This window comes from Chinchilla lanigera, unplaced genomic scaffold (assembly GCF_000276665.1).
Source record: "Chinchilla lanigera isolate Chin_1 unplaced genomic scaffold, ChiLan1.0 scaffold00040, whole genome shotgun sequence".
Classification (NCBI taxonomy): Eukaryota; Metazoa; Chordata; class Mammalia; order Rodentia; family Chinchillidae; genus Chinchilla; species Chinchilla lanigera.
This window is the reverse complement of record NW_004955441.1, coordinates 18,242,583-18,259,581: the sequence shown is the minus strand read 5'-3', so window position 1 is coordinate 18,259,581 and position 16,999 is coordinate 18,242,583. Positions and strand designations below refer to the sequence as shown.

Below are 16,999 nucleotides of genomic sequence, written 5' to 3'. Positions count from 1 at the left end.
AGACAGATTCTTTTTCAAAATAATAATATGAACAATACTATTACTAAGTCTTAGTTAATATGTGTGTTTTTAAAAATGAATCATGTAAATAAGATGGTTAGAAAATAAATTACCCTACATTTGAAATATCTTCAGATGGGAAATTTTAAATTTATTTCCATTATCAACAATTTAAAAATAATCTTTTAACAGTTACTACTCTTATTGCTTCAGAGAGAGAAAACAATAATTTAGACTCCTGATGAACAAGAAAGAGTTGAAAAATTTTGATAGAGGAACAGTTATAATTTATAGGTATGGAAATCAAACATCAATAATATATATTGTTAGAAGAAAGTTGTATGCAAACAATAAATTAGTTTATTGTAATTTTACTTGTAAATTTCTAAGTCCATTTTCCTCATCCAATTCAGCATGCAGTGACAGATTTCATCATGCTTCATAATCAGTGTAATACTCAAGGTAGCATATGATAAGCTATATGTATTTAAGTAAAAAATAAGTACCTCCTTATGGCATGTAAATCCTTGCCAATTTTTATTTAAATTATAAACATTTTGATGCATGAAGGCAAAAGTATAATCAAATTATGGCTAACATCTGGATTGCAGGAAACATAACTCGTGGTTCATTGTACATGTTAGGACCAAGTAGTGACCAGCCTCACGTACAAACAATTTGGGTTGTAACCAGAATTTTAGATTTAGTTTACAACCAAGGTCTTGAGTCGCAGCCTGAACACTGGCTAGTTCTGTGACTATAAACAAAGGCTCACGGTGCCAGTAAAGCATACGCAGGTGTACATCAGTGTCAGGCTGAGGCCAGAGGCACATGTTTGTGCAACTTCCGGCTGAGCCCTAGAGAGCGGCAGCTGAGGGGCTCCCTGGGAGAGGAGGGGAGTCAGCAATCAGTGCAACGAAGTTCTGGGAGAAACGAAGTCCTGAAAGAATGGACAGAGCTGCAAACATGTGCACAGAAGACCTCCCAGGCAGAGGAGAAAGCCAGTCGTTTCACTCATTAGCTTAATGTCACGTCACACTACAGAACAGAGCTAAAGAAAAGAGAAACGGATAACCTCAGACCAGCTTTTACTTCCAAAAAGCTTGAGACCTAGAGAGCCGAGGACCGAGGCTCTCCCAGGGGAGCAGGGACACCGAGAGCAGATTCCCGGCGTTCTCACGGTGGCTGTCCTTCAAAATGACCAGCTTCCACTTCATCCCCCCGCTGCAAGCCAGAGAGGTCACCTTGGATGGTGAGTACGTACGAAACTTGTTTCTGGCGAACTAGGCACACTTTATAACTTTGTGGTAAACACACTAGGAAAATTATTGGTGTTTCTGGTAAGCTACACAGATTATACAACTCTTTTTATTATGAAAATGTTAATTAATGGGTGCTTTGGAGGTTCAGAATACATTATGGGTGTTTTCCATTATTTCTTATGGGAAAGAAAATAGTCTCACAACCAATTTAAATTACAAACAGCCTTCATAAACAATTTACATTTGTAAGCTAAGGATCCATTGTAAAAAGTCCAGTTCACAAACAGAAGAGCTTTGGCAAGTTTACACGCTTGTGTAGCTCAAAAGTGTGTCATGTTGTTTCCAATTGTAACTATTATAAATAATGCTGCTAAAATGTATGAGAGACTTTCAGGGGTACATACATGTTTGTTTATGTGTGTGTCGGAATATGTATTTGTGTATATTTAAATATAGGTTTTCAATTTTTTGTGAAAATATCTAGAAACAAAACTGTTGAATCATCTTGTTAATTTATGCTTACCTCTCTAATAAATTTGGGGAAAAGTTTTCCCTGAGGTTATTGTAACATTTGACAATTGCACCAATAATGTATGAGAGTTTAATTTGTTCTACATCCTTGCACACACTTGGTGAGCCATGTATTATAACTTCCACTAGCCTTTTGCATATGAAGTGGCATCACATGCTTTGAATTTGTCATTTTCTAATGCCTAATGGTGTGAGAAAATTTCCATGTTCATATTAATCATTTATATGTCTACCTTATAAAGTGTTTGTTCAAATATTTTGCTCAGTTTTCTAAAACTTGAATTTTTGCTTTACTATTCAATTAAAGAAATATATTTATAAGTACTTGTGTATGTGTTTATCAGTAGTAACTATAAATTTATTTTTATGAATATCTCCAGTCACCCTGTTACTGGCACAAATATTTTGTTAGATCTATGTTTTGTGAATATTTTCTTTCAATTTGTGGTTTGTCTGGTCCTTTCCTTAACAATATCTTGTGATTAGCAACATATGATGATTTTTATTTTATTTTTTAGACTGTCTCACTACATGGTTTAATTCAGGCTGGCCATGAACTAACTATGTAGCTCAGACTGGTGTCTAACTCACAGCAATCCTCCTGCCTCAGCCTCCTGAGTGCTGGGATTACAGGTGTGAACCACTAGGCCCAACAGCAATATGTTTTTAATTTTGGTGATATCCCCTTTATAAATTCTCTTTATTTTTGTTTCTCTATGTTCTAAGAAATTCTTGACCATACTCAGATGATGAAAATATTCTGCTTTCATCAAAATGTTTAAAATGCAATTTTATTTTAAAATATGTGAGCCATCTCAAATTTTGAACATATGAGATAATAGTTGGGACTTATTTTGTTTTTTAATATAGACGTTCAGTTATGACACCCTTGCGGTAAACACCTTTTCTCTCACTAGTTTACTTTGGCAATTTTATTGAAAATAAAATAACTGCATTTCTGATTGTTATATTTTTTATTTGTCTCTCACTGCACTCTAGTCCATTCTATGACATGATGTTAATTATTGCAGTTTTGAACCAGTAAAAGTGTCCATCAAGAGATAAATGGGCAAAGAAAATGCAGAATTCCCTCACAGAGCGGTACTCCTCTTCCAGAAGGAAAGAGAAACTTTAGTCATTCACAGGGAAATTGATTCACCTTGGGATAATAATGTGAAGTGAAATAAAGGGTTTCTCTTACGCGAAACCCAGAGGGAAAAATAAAGAGCAAAATAAAAATAGGTCACAGGAAGCAGGGAGCTAGGTCTCTGTAAAAGCAGTAGGGGATCAAGAGCTGGCACGGGGCGGTGGACTGGAGGGAAGCCGTCATGGAGAAAAGCACCTGGGAGCTCGTGTATCTGCAGGAGCTCCACCAGTGAGGTAAACACGGTTTACGGCCCACGTGTGCTAACAAACTAATGTTTGGAAGAAACGAAAAGGTTATGCTTACAAATCCTGTCATCTAAGGCCTCAGTTTCCTTTTTGCTTTCTATGGTCCCTGCATTTTTCATATTTTTCAAGTTAGTCTGTCTTTATAAGAACATTTTGCTGTGATTGTAATTCTACCGAATCTAAATATTGACTTGAAAAAATTGACTACTATATATTGAGTATTTAAATACATTATTTTTCCCATTTTAAGTACCTTTTCGACAGAAAAGATATTTAGTATATTTTAATTAAAATTCTAATTCTGGGGGAATTTATATTCACGTGCAGTTATAAGGTATGGTTTAGAGAAACCATGTATATTCTTTGCTCCATTGCCTCGGGCACCATAACCCATGAAACTATAGTTGAATTACACCAATGCATGGAAGCTACTGTTTTACAGTTGTGGTCACTGGCCTCTTGTCCGTGACCCTCTTCACCAGAGAGCTTGCTAATCTGTTCTCCACTTCTATAATTTTGTCATTTGTAAGCTATAATATAAATGAAATGACACACCTTGCAAACTTGGGAGTTTTTCTTTTTTTCTTTTTTGGAGGTATTGAGCCCAGGCTAGATCTCTAAACTTATTTTGCTTTTCAGTTTTTAAATTTTGAGACAGAGTCTTGCTAAGTAGTTAAATTTCCCAATTTGGGCTCAAATTTATGATCTGCCTACCTCAGCCTCCTGTAGAGCTAGGCTTACAAGGGTAATCCAAATAATTTTTCTTTCACGCAATATTATTTTTGTGAGTTTTGTTCCTTTTTATTGCCAAATGACAGTTCCATTCATGCATATAAATATTGAATAAATCATTTAGCTGTTAACATTTTAACTGTTTCTAGTTTGGGCTACTATATAAGAAGCTGTCAAAGACATATACCCATTTTGTGTGAACACGTTTTATTTTAATTTCTCTAGAACAAATATGTTAGTGAAATTTTGGTCCTGTATGGTGTTTTCATGTTTAACTTCTCCTTAAAAGTGTCAGTATATTTTCCTGAGATGTACTACTCTGTACTGTAATACATATTTTTAATCCGTTGATTGGTTTGTGGTTAGCAAATATTTTCTTGCAGATTGCAGCTTATTCTTACACCTTCCTGAAGAGTCGCAATCAGGGCAAAGGATCTTAGTTTTGATTAAGTCCAACTTAACCATCTAATTTATTTTTGTTTTTACTCCTACATCCCAAGGTTACACTGTATGATTGTTATATGTCTTGTAGTTTTACGGTCTACATTTAAGGCCCAGATTCATACTGAGGTGGTACTGTTACAATGTGTGGCACCTTGTTCAAGGTTAATGGTTTATTTATGGAAGCACAGTCATTCCAGTGCCCCTTATTGAAAGGTTGTCCTTTGCCCATTAAATTTCTTCTGTACCTTTCAGTGGATGTTTGTAACAGTCCATTTCTGGGTTCATTATTCTGGTCCATTGAACTATGGATCAATCTTATTGTCAGTACTATTCAGTCTTGATTGCTGTAGATAAAAAGTATCTTGATTTTTGGTAGATTGAATCATATCACTTTATTCTTCTTTTTCAAAATTATTTTAGTTATATACATTCTCTGCCTTTCCATATAAATTTTAGAATAATGTGTCTGTGTCTGTAAAAGATTTGCGGGACTTTTGAGAGAAGTTATATTAAAGCTATCAATTTGAGGTAATTGATATTTACTCTCTTGTCTTCTAATGCATGAATAAAGATCATTTTTTATATTTTCTATCATCATCTTCTACTTACAGAACCCTGACACTGATCTATTTTGTTGGAATTTCACACAAATATTTTACCACTACTGCATAGAATTACAATTAATTGTCATATGTTATCATTACATCCTTTGAGCACAGTAAATGCATTAGTTTGATTTTTTCACAGATTTTGCATATGTGGAATCTTTATTTCTTAATTGTCTAAAATCATCATTTGTATTTGATAGATTTTAATGATATTTGATAAAACTAATTGTCAAAAATAACTACTTTCTAGTATTGGATATGTGGTGGTTAATTTTATGTATCAACTTTTAAAAGCTATGCCCTGTCATTTGGGCAAACACAAGTTAAGATGTTATGAGGGTATTTTGTAGATATCAGTGACATTTATAATCCATTGACTTTAAGTAAAAGAAGTTACTTTTAACTAGTTGAGGACACGAGGAGTAAAACAAGCTCTTCATTCATGTTTCATCACAGAAACGTCTGCCACATCTTCTCCAAGTTTAGTGTGTGTGTGCGTGTTGTTAATTTTTCTTTTCCCTGGAGAACCTTGCCTGACGCATTTTCTGGTACTAGAAGTGAGGTGAGTGTATTTCGCATGTGGGATTGGGCATAAATATTTTTAGACAAGAAGGTTGACTGTTAGGGGCTGAGTTGTGTCCCCTAAACATTTCAGTGATGGTTTTATCTTATCTCCTAGGACCTGTGAAGGAGAGTTTATTTAGAAATAAGGTTTGCCATACATAATCAAGTGAGCATGATGTTATTAGGGTAGGCCTTAATCCGATGTAACTGGTGTCCTTACAAGAAAATATGTGGAGATACAGACACACAAGGAGCGTTTCATATGATGGCATCCATCAAAATGACAGCGCTACAGATGCAGGGCTAGGGAGGACGCGCGGCCACTATTCAGAAGACGCAAGGAAAGGTAGGAAAAGGAGCTCAACAGTCTGAGAAAGAGCAGGGTTTTTTCATGTCTTTATTTCATGACTTCTAGACTCTAAAATGCTGACCGCAAAAGTTTCTGTTTAAACTCAGTTTATTGAATTTTGTTATAACATGAATAGTTAATGCTTGCTTGCTTTCATTCTTTCTTTTTTTTGACCAATTTTGCATGCTTATATCTAATTATCTGAACAACTACTTTTAAGACAACAGTATGCAACATAGCAATCACTGCTGAATTCCTATCATCTTGGATGGTGAAACTCTGTATCATTTATGATTTTTTTGTTTTTATTTTTTATTCTCTTTAATGGTTTGATTAATCTTGCGTCCTTACATCTGGTAATTTGACCAACTCTGATGAAGATAAAAATATGTAATATAACAACCACTGCTAATCTTTATCATTTTGTTCTGCAACCTTGTATTATTCTCATTGTTTTTGCTTTGTTTTGTTTTTGTCTATGTTGTTGGCATTTTGCTGTTGTTCTTTTTTTCAATTCTCTTTAAAATAAAAAAAATTTAAAAAAGAAATGTAAACAGGATCTCTGCATAAATGATACTCTTGGTTTGTCCTTTGTTAGGAGTATTAACAAGTAATCATGGAGCTGGGGATTTAGCTCAGTGGCACAGAGCCTGCCTGGCAAATGTGAGGTTGTGAGTTCAATTCCTGGTACCAGAAAAACAAACAAACAAACAAACAAAAACAAAAAAAAACCCAAAAAACAAGTAATCACACACTGAAAAGTATAATGTATCAGAGTATTCATGCAAAAATGCATGTATGAATACATATAAGTGTACATGAACCTTCTTTTATATAATGAAAAATATGATTATTGTATTTTAGTATGTTTAATACCTACTTGGTGACAATTATTAAAGATTAATATGGAGATACTTATAAAACTTAAATAAAATTCCCTATCTCCCATTATTTTCTGCTCTTCCTTTCTTATGATGATTTAAAAATTTGAAGTATAGTGGGTGAAAGGAACAAAGTTTATACATATTTTCTTCCCACAAACAACATTGTGTTATGCTTCGTTCAATAGACAATCATTATCTGTACAATCATTATTTGCTGCCCTAAGTGCAATTAATACAACCAGATCGAAGCCATCACTTCTGCACAACTCATAATATTTCACCCTGGATTTGTAAAACCTTTCACATATTTCTTTGTGCATTATAAGTATATTTTTTCCTGAGGCCATAACATTTAATTCTGTGATTTTAAGGTCCATAATAGTTTAATGCCTTTTCCTTCTTGTCTCATAAGGACTTATGACTGATGCCAGAGGACAAGACAAAATGATGCTTTATGATCAGAATTACTTCAGACTTCCAGAGGCTTTCAGAGGATTTCAGATGATAGTGGCTGTATACGAATTCAAATGTACTCCCTTCTATGCTGACTAAAAAGACAGTAACTAAGGAAGTGTTTATATTTCAGTTTATAATTATTGTGGAACTGACAGGTAAACTGAGGGCCCTGTGCACTCTAGGCAAGTGCTCACCTGCTGAGTTAACCCCAGCCCTAAGGAAGTATTTTTGAAAGGATGAAGACACAGTGGCAAACTGAGATGCAATCACAGAGCAGTCAAACTGGGGAACCTGATGCAAAAGATCAGATAATAGCATTTTAGCAAAGTCCATGTGGCATGATTAGAATGAGTTACACCAATGTCACTTGTTGGAAACTTAATCTTCAATGTCATATGTTATTAATATTTGAGAGGTAAAAATTTTGGGGAATGATTGCTTCATGAATCAGAGCTCTTACGTATTCAAGCATTGAGGGACCAATGGATTGAAAGGTTAATTGATTATCTCCAGGGGTGGCCTGTTATAAAAGCCACTTGGGCTCTGTTATGGCTTGTGTCCAGATGTCCCCCTAAACCCTCATGTGGTCCTAGGTGGGGATGTTTTCAGAGCTGGCTGGATCTAGTGTGAAGCTGGAATTGATTCATGGTGCAGTGCTAGGCTCAAGGCATTAAGATCAAGGATGTGATTTCTACCTGCCCTGAATAGCCTGGATAAAATAAAAAAGGGAAAAAGATGCTATGAAGGTCCCTTGCCTATTTTGCTACATTATGCCCACGATGAAGAATTTGTCCTCTGTGATACATTTGACATACCACCCTGCCTTGGAGCCAGCTGATGATGGACTAAAACTCCTTCAAACTGTGAACTAAGCAAACCTTTCCTCCCTTAACTTGTGAGTGTTGGTTTTTTGTGTCAGCAATGAGAAAGTGACAGAGATAGGATCTTCTCTTATTTTTTCTGATACCAGGAATTGAACTCACAACCTTGCACTTGCCAGGCAGGCGCTGTACCGCTGAGCTAAATCCCCAGCCCCCAGGCTCTGCTCTTAGATGGGCCCTTCTTGGCATGCGACGCCCTGTCCCACCTCAAGACTCTACAGAAAGTGGCTATCAGCAGGAAGCCTTTGTCAGATGCAGTCCTTGATCTACAGCCTTCAGGATAGTGAGCAAAATGAATTTCATTATTTGTAAACTAATCAGTTAGTATTATTCAGTTATAGAAACAGGAAATGGACGAAGACACAGTTAAACTATCTTAGGTACTAGTAATGAAAGCCTAGAAGCAGTCTGATGTATATCGCAGAATTATCAAAGGCTGAAGAGGTGATTTCTATGCATAGCATTCAAGATACAGTTCAATTTTAGCCTAAAATTTGGGTAATTTTCTGGACTTTTAGGAGAAACTATTTTACCCCCCAGACTCCCTCTCCTGCTTAGCACACATGTACAATTGCTTCTTACTCTCTCAGCAGAAGATCGGGAGCTTATTGTCTTGTGGATGTCAACTCAATGAACTCTGGGCGGACTTGATCAGGCACAAGATCAGAATATCTTGCTTTGAATGTGTCCTATGAAAAGAAAGAAAAGGTAAAGATTTTGATATTAAGTATTCCTTTGAGGAAACAGTCTAGCTAAATCTATTATAGTGAAGTTAAGCATGGGAAGTTTTATGTATATTGTCACAGACAAAAATATTGTTAGCAAATTACTTTCTAATGTACAGCCAATGATCCCCAAAGAGATGAAGTAACAAATGAATTAGCACATAACAATTTGAAGGCAAAAGAGATTAAATGAATTATCAAACTGTGACAGTTATTAATATTAACCTCAAAAGGAAATTTATAATATTATTAGAAAAAATATTACAAAGAGGAACTTTTTAAGAAAAAGGAATTTTGACAATTATAAATATTACAGCAAAGTTAAAATGTATTAGAAGTGATGAAAAGTGAGTTTTTAAAAAGTAGAAAAAAGAGAAAATACTTGTGAAAAACAACCAATGCAATGTTAAGGAAGTTAGTACAGCAGGTCAGAAGATTCAATATCCAAATAATAGAAATTGTTTAAAAACATTCAGTGAACTTTTCTAGAACTAAAGAACAAAGATTTTCATCTTGAAAGGTCCCAGTGATTGACTAGAGCACTGAAAGGAAATGGCTCATCCCAAAATATATTAATATGAAATTTCAAAACACAGAGAATAAAGAAAAAAGTATAAGTGGATACATAAGAGTAGAAATTAAGATGAATTTGTACTTCTCAACAACTCTAGTAGGATTTGCAGTTTAATACAGAAATGCCTTTGAAATTCTGAAGGGTAATGTTTTCTGACTTGGAGTTTGTATCATAAATGTGAAATCAGAAAAAGATTTTTCCCTGAGTGTACCAAAACTTTTAACCTTTTACAAGAAACTACTTAATGATGTTCAATATCAAAATAAGGAAATAAAGAAGACATGTGGTCTAGAAAGCTGAATATTAAAAAAACAAAATAAGCTTCAGTGAAGTCTGGGAATACACAAAGATTCTAAGATGACAGTTGTACTTCAGTTTTTGAGAGCAACAAATGTAATTCAGGTAAGGATAGAGAGAATTTTTAGAGTAAAAATTTTCAGGCTGTTATGGTTTGGGTGTGGATGCCCTGCAAAGCCTCTCACAGTCATGGGGCGGGCCTCTACAGTATATGATTGATTCATGATCTAGTGCTGGGATTATAGGTGTGAGAATTACACTCACCCTTGGGCAGGCAGCCTGCATACAATATAAAGGAGGGAAAAAGGCTCGCTCTGCTCTTCTCCTTTTGCTGTGGTTTCTCTTGCTGTCTTCCAACACCATAAACTGTTGCCCTCTGCCATGTGCCTCTCTGCCTCGGAGCCAGCTGAGTATGGACTGAAACTTCTTCAAACTGTGAACTAAATAAACCTTTACCATTTTAATTTGGGCTTTGGGTATTTTGTCTCACCAACATGAGAAAAGTAACTGAGACACAGGCATGCTCTTAACGTTTCTTACACTGTTTTTAGTTACTTTAAATGCTTGTCTGGTTTCTTTGATATTTATCAAAGATCTCTATATGATGTGTTTTGATTTCTATATATTGCTTTCTTGTTTTGAATAACATTTATTAATTTCTACTGTACTAGAAGAGGATTTGACATTTTGTCTCCTCTACTCTTTCAAGTGCTATTTGCAATAGAGCCATATTTTATAATATAATTAAATTTTTACAGAATGATTTTTTTACTTCATCTGTAATTGGTAACTATCTGCTTTCCATTCACTTGTTATGTAGCATCTGTAATTCAACACTGTTAATTGCTTAATTCTAATCAGGTTAATAATATCTCTTAGTTATTGTGGGCTGATTAAGTCCACCATCTCTTGAATGGCGAAAGCTAAACTAAAAGAGGCAAATGGAATGATTTCAGGGCTCCAAGAGGATCAGAGCCCTCTCACAGAATCTGAGATTCTCTCAGGGCTAAGACTAAGACCTTCTCTGGATGGCCTATCAATCCTATGGTTATCAGAAGAAGGGAAGTGAGTACTCAAAAAGGGCAGAACCACTCAAGGACTTCTCTGAGTAAGGTATTAAGTTAATCCACCCCAGAGCAAGATGCCTGAAGCTATAGTCTTTATCTAGTTGAGATCAGATCTAAGTGTCCTTGGCTGTGGCCTTGTCTTATTCTTTGAGGCTTTCTGGCTTCATCTGCCACTGAGGTTCTAGTAGGGATTAGTGACTCATAGAGGTTCACTTACTATGAGTCCACCATTTCCAGACAGGGAGCGTAGGCCTTGGATGGATTCACAAGTGAACATGCAAAGACAATTGGTTAATTTAAATCCTGCTCATGGCTGCTTTGCCGTGGTCTCCATCAAATTCTCATATTAATATATCAGAAATATCAATATCAATTTTTCAATTTCATTTACTTGGAAAATTAAAGCACAGTATCCAATAATTCTTTCAAACATTCAAAATAGTATTTATTGTCTTGAACTAGTCATTGAAAACCGATAAAAAAATTTCAAGTCATTAGTGCGAAATGACTTGGAGTTGTAATTTGCTGGGATTGTAAATGTTTTTAATTTTTTCTTTTGAAGTAATTTTAGGTTTCAAGAAAAATTGTGACAGAAGTATGGAGAGTTGTCTTCACATGTGCTGCCTCTCAACTCATCTGTTATTTTGCATTGTTGATCAAATATGCAGTGGAAAGTACAGAATCTCTAAGTTTAGTCATTGTGTTCTTCAGCTACAGAATTTCTATTTGATCATTTTTATGGATTCTATCCTCTTTAAGTTCTATTTTTGTTCATGTATTTTTTCCTGATTTCATATATTTATCTATATTCTCTTATAGCTCACTGACCTACTTTAAAATGATTACTTTGAATTATGCTTCCGATTCCTCATCCTCCAGATTATCAGTGATGCTTGAGCTCATGATTTGAAGATGTGCATCCCTCTTCTAGTCATTAAAGGCTGGCTTGGGCGGGTAAAGCCTTTCACAGATTCTACCGAGCCTATTTAGTAACACTGGCAAGGTGTCAGGGTGCGTGGGTGCGTTAGCTCCTGGATTCCATAGGCGGTGTTATCTGGTGTCTCATTAGTGCTTACAGTTTTTGACAGTTGAGTCCACACAGGTCAACCTCGTGCCTGACTGTGTGGGATAAAGCTGGAGCCGGGCATCCCTGGTGCAGTATTGAAGTTTGATGCAGATGGAGAAAGCTTACATCTGATTAGAAACAGCAGGTTTAAAGCCTGGATGCATAGCCGTGGGACTGGGTTTTGGGTCCACAGCAACTGACGGGGCCTGAGCAGAGCCTGGAATCTAGGGTTACATGGGAAACTCTGTGTATTAGTTAGGGTTCTCTAGAGGAACACAGACAGCAGAAAATCCATGTCTACTTATGCAAGGGGCTTTATTGGGTAGCTTACAAGATCAGAGGTGAAAGAAGCCCCAGTGATCATGCGCCAGCAGAAGACCACAGAATGAAAAAGATGTTCAGACTAAGACCAAAGCTGCAGAGCAGGAGGCATCAAGGATGCAGCCCCAGTCCAAAGCCAAAGGCCTGGATGTCCCATGGAGGGCACCAGTGAGAGCACCTTGGAAGGCTAACAAACCTGGAGACTTGAGACCAAGGACAGAGGGGAATGGGAACAGTTGGCAGATGAGATCAGGAAGACTGGGGGTTTTCAAAACGGGCACATTTCCATTTGGGAGTGGTGGCTACACCTGTAGTCCCAGCTCTTAAAAGGCCAGTGCAGGAGGAGTGCCTCAAGTTCAAGGCCAGCCTGGTTGATGGTAGGTTCAAGGGCGGCCTGGAATACATGAGAGCCTGTCCTAAGAAGGCAGGGTATCACATTCTCTATTCTTTTTGTTCTGATTCCATTCTGGCTACAAACCTATTGGTTCCTGTCATCAGGGTCCGTCTTCACCCCTCAGTTGCTAGCGTGTGTGTCATTATCCAGACACCCCAGCACTGTGCCTTACCGACCTGCTAGGCATTTCTTTTTTTCAAATCAGATTTTATTGGTACCTTTTAGATACACACAATGATCACATGCATCACAGAGAATCTGTACTGGTGCATGGTACAGCCTGTCGTATCCTTCCCATTGCCCTGCTCTCCCTTCCACCGCTCCTCCCCTCTGCAGTTACAAAAGCTTCGTTCCCATCTTGTTTCATTTTTTTTCTTTTCCCTTCTTTCCTTTCCCCTCCCCTCTCCTGTGTTCCCATCCCCATTTGAACATTTTCTGCCTATTTTACAATACCTATTATATACTTTGGTTTTTATTTATGCTTTTGTTTTCTCACACCTGAGAAGCAATGTGACATTTACACATATAGGTCCATTTATTCTGTTGAGTATGGACTCAAGGTGCATTCATTTTCCTGGAAATGTGTCAAGCATATCCTTCTTTATGGCAGAGTAGTACTTCATTGCATAAAATCATATCACAATGAAGGCTCACAGCCTGGACCTGGATCTGTGTATGCACCAGAGCGGAGTGTTAGAGGAAAGTCTGCAAACCTGGGTCTACAAGGCTGGGTTTGGGCGCTGAATTCATCTGAGCTGAACTGGTGCTGGCCAGGCCTCAAAGCTGGGTCTGTGCAGGGTCAACTTGGAGACTTGGTCTACACAGATCAGTTTGGAGTCTGAGTTCAGAGTTCAGTCAGAGTCTGAGTCCACTGAGGTGGATACAGTTCTGCGGTCAGCAGCAAAGTCAGGAGCTCGCATTTCACTCTCCTGCCACACAAAGAACATCTCTCTGGGCTGAGGTCACAGTTTTTAAAAATGTCCTTTCCTTCTTCAATGTACCTTTTCTAATTTCTGTATCCTACCCTATTGTTGTAAGTATACATGCACACACACACACACACACACACACACACACACACTTATGGGATGTGTAAAAAGATACTATAGATTTTTAAATGGAGAATAATTTGAGGTCTCTGTTATTTGACGAATGTTTTAATCCTTCTGAAAGAAGATGTGCTTTTCTATGTTGAAATATACATTTATACATGAATTTAAATGCTAGTTGCTCTACATGACTCCCTCTCACGCTGCAGAGCTGACCTAAGAAACTCTCCTCAGATTCTTTGTTTCCGTTGTCTTTAAAATATGCTGAACTCTTTTCTTCTCCTCTGTTGAGGTGACAGTGATCAATAACCTTAATTCTTATAATAATTTTAGTGTAATTTTCTCACTTCTAATTGATTTCCTTCATCCACGTGACCATGTATGTTTGCTCCAATGAAAAGATGTAAGGGGAGTACTTCAGTTTGTACTTTGAGCATTGCAAAGTCAATTTTTCATAGCATTAAGTATTTTATTGGCTACATTCTGGTTCACTATTTTGTAACTAGAGAGATATTTTCTCAATATAAGAGTTTTTAGACACCAAATTATGAAAACAAAAAAATCCCTAAAAAACTAGTTTCAAAACAGCATTTAAATGTATAAAAAATTACAAATTAAATGATTGCCCGTAAATGATGACTTTCCTTATTTAAAACTATGATTCTGGATACCACAGACTGTGTTATTATAAATCTTTGCTTGAATTAAAAGACACTGATGTCCAAAGATTTTAACAGACTTCTGTGTTGTCTCAGTATTAATGACAGTGTGGGGAACAAAATTAGTCCTATTGATTACCTTTGAAATAAGTTTTCTTATGTCAAAAATTATATTTACCAATAAGAACCATGTAATAATTTTATATTATTAACCTATACAACAAATTATCCTAATTTTAAGTGTTTTATTAAGTGATTTGGCGATCTTGGGTTTCAAACAGAAAAGTAGTTTGCAGGGAGAAATAGAAATGTTTTTAGTATGAGAAAGATAAGCACGTGCAAAGGGAAAGTGACTTTTTAGGATTTGGAGTTTTGATTCAGTTGTTACACAGCTGCAGGGCCCTATCCTATTAACACATCTAGATTATTAAAAGTCAAAGCAAAGCCAGAAATTAATTGCACATATTCTTATTTTGTTCATCAGTTTTGAGTTCTAAATATAGTGTTTAACTGGATTTCTGATAATTTTGGGTAGGTTAAAGCAGAAGTCTGAGTAATCACCACTACCTTAGGCAAGTTTGTACGACCTTATATATTGTCAGACCCTTAGATTGTACATCTTCAGGGAAGTTCCTATTTTGTAACATTTTGTCCTCATAAAATTGTCCATTTTCAAAATGTTCACTTTTGTATTTATACAGGCCTTCTTCCATATTTGTGCAAGGGATTTTTAAAATAAAAACACCTTATGCAGTGAAAGATAACACTGATTGGTTTGCCTTAGCATTTGCTAGTGCTGGTTCTTCTGGTGTCATTAATAGTACCCACTTTCACCTTTCAGGAACTGTTCATGGAAAACAAAATATATCGACATTTTATCTGTGCTATTTCATATCTTTGCGGCATCATTTGTCACTGAGTCTATGGCCATTGTTCTACAAAAGCTACCACAACAACAACCTTCTGTGAGTGCCCCCACAAGGAGCAACTTCAACAGGAAAACCCAGGGGCACTGCACCTTCAGCCCTTGTCTGTGATTCCACCTCCCTCACGGAAGTGTCACTACTGCTGCTGATTCATAAGATTCCAGGATCTGAATGAATCACATGGGACACCGTGGACGCCCAGGAGAACTAATATTTGTTTGAAAAAATAATTAACCAATGGGGAGAGGAGCAGAAGAATAAATCATTAACTTTTCATCTTTTGGCTTTCTTATGGTATATTTCCTAGGAGTTACAAAGAAGGAAGCTCTTTAATAAGAATTCATTGCTGAGCTTGACTATATGCTGTATCCTATCCAACCATTACTAAACTCACATATTTATTTTTATCCTTTCTAATTATATTTCCTAGCAGTGGAACAAAATATGTTTCGTTTACATGTATGATTGTTAGTGAAATATACTTGACTACAAGATATATTCTACTAGAAACAAAAGCATAAACAAGACAATTTAAAAATTATCCTTGCTATTGGGTATGATTGATAGCAACAACTAAGGAGTGTGAGTTACTCTTGTGTATGGGAGTCAGTGTATGAAATGAACATAATTTAATCATTATTTTTCTCAAGAACAATTTCTTTCATCTTTCACATGAGAAGTGAAGTATTTCGAACAGAAAGTTTTAAAGGTAAAATAACATCACTGAGCATCTACATTAGTCCAGCTGTTGTGACAGATGCTTCACATTTGGCATTGCTTGCACTTCCTGTTCTGAAAAGTGGAAGATTTAAATGATTTTTTTCAGTTTGTATAATTTGGTAGGTTATATTATTTTTTTGTCAAATTCTTATTTTTCTAATTATGTCCCCAGGTATAGGTAGATTGTACTTCCTAGCCATCTTGAAGCCATATTTGGCCTTTTACCTTGACTAAACCAGTGGAATATGACACATATACTTATGACTAAAGAGTTGAAGAACTTGCAGAAAGTTTCTGTGCACAACTTCCATCTGTTGCAAGATCTACGTGGAACAAATTCACAGATTACCTGAAGCAATCTCACAGTGTGATCTGGAACCAGACCTCTATTTTTGGGAAAGACCAAGAATCTAGTTCATTTCACAGCAGTATACCAGAGCATTCTGACTTATATATAGTTAATAAATGGTGAATGAAAACTTCCACATGTTTGCCTAATGCAGAAAACTAGAATAAATGTATTATTCTCAAAAGTACAAAGTGTTGTTTGGAATATAGGATCATAAACATAGATGTAAAGAACAAACATACCAGATAAACCATATAAAATTCTAAGTGAGAAAAAATATTCAAAAGTTATTAGAGGATTTCAGTGGAGATTGATTTTTTAAATTTATACAACCATATTTTGTTTTTCTGTGGTAGCATTTCTTTATCATTATCTCATGAAATTGTAATACATTATTTCATGCATTCACTTGAAAAGTGAGTGAACGCATTTTATTTTAAGGAGAATAAAAATAAAAAGTATTAGAAATGATGCAGAGTTTCACTAAACAAGATGACAGGAATTCAACTATGTTGGTATACTGCATAATGTTGTCTTCAGATTAGTTGTTTAGATTACCAGATAAAAGCCTGCAAAATTGATCTAAAAATTAAAAAGAAGAAAAAATTTAAACATTAACTGTTCCGTGAAACAGACTAGTAGAAATAAGCAGTAAAATTATCCTAGTTATCTTGTGTATATATATTTCTCTTTCTTTCTTTTTCTTTCTTTCTTTCTTTCTTTCTTTCTTTCTTTCTTTTTCTTTCTTT

General features: G+C 35.9%; 1 long non-coding RNA gene across 1 annotated transcript; it reads left to right on the top strand.

Annotated features, from left to right (window-relative positions):
- The first annotated feature begins 5,352 nt into the window (after window positions 1-5,352).
- On the top strand, window positions 5,353-15,455 carry LOC102028685. The gene is made up of 3 exons (XR_262092.2): window positions 5,353-5,879; window positions 8,694-8,811; window positions 15,097-15,455. It is a non-coding gene; the product is annotated as an uncharacterized LOC102028685 (long non-coding RNA).
- The last annotated feature ends 1,544 nt before the right edge of the window (window positions 15,456-16,999 follow it).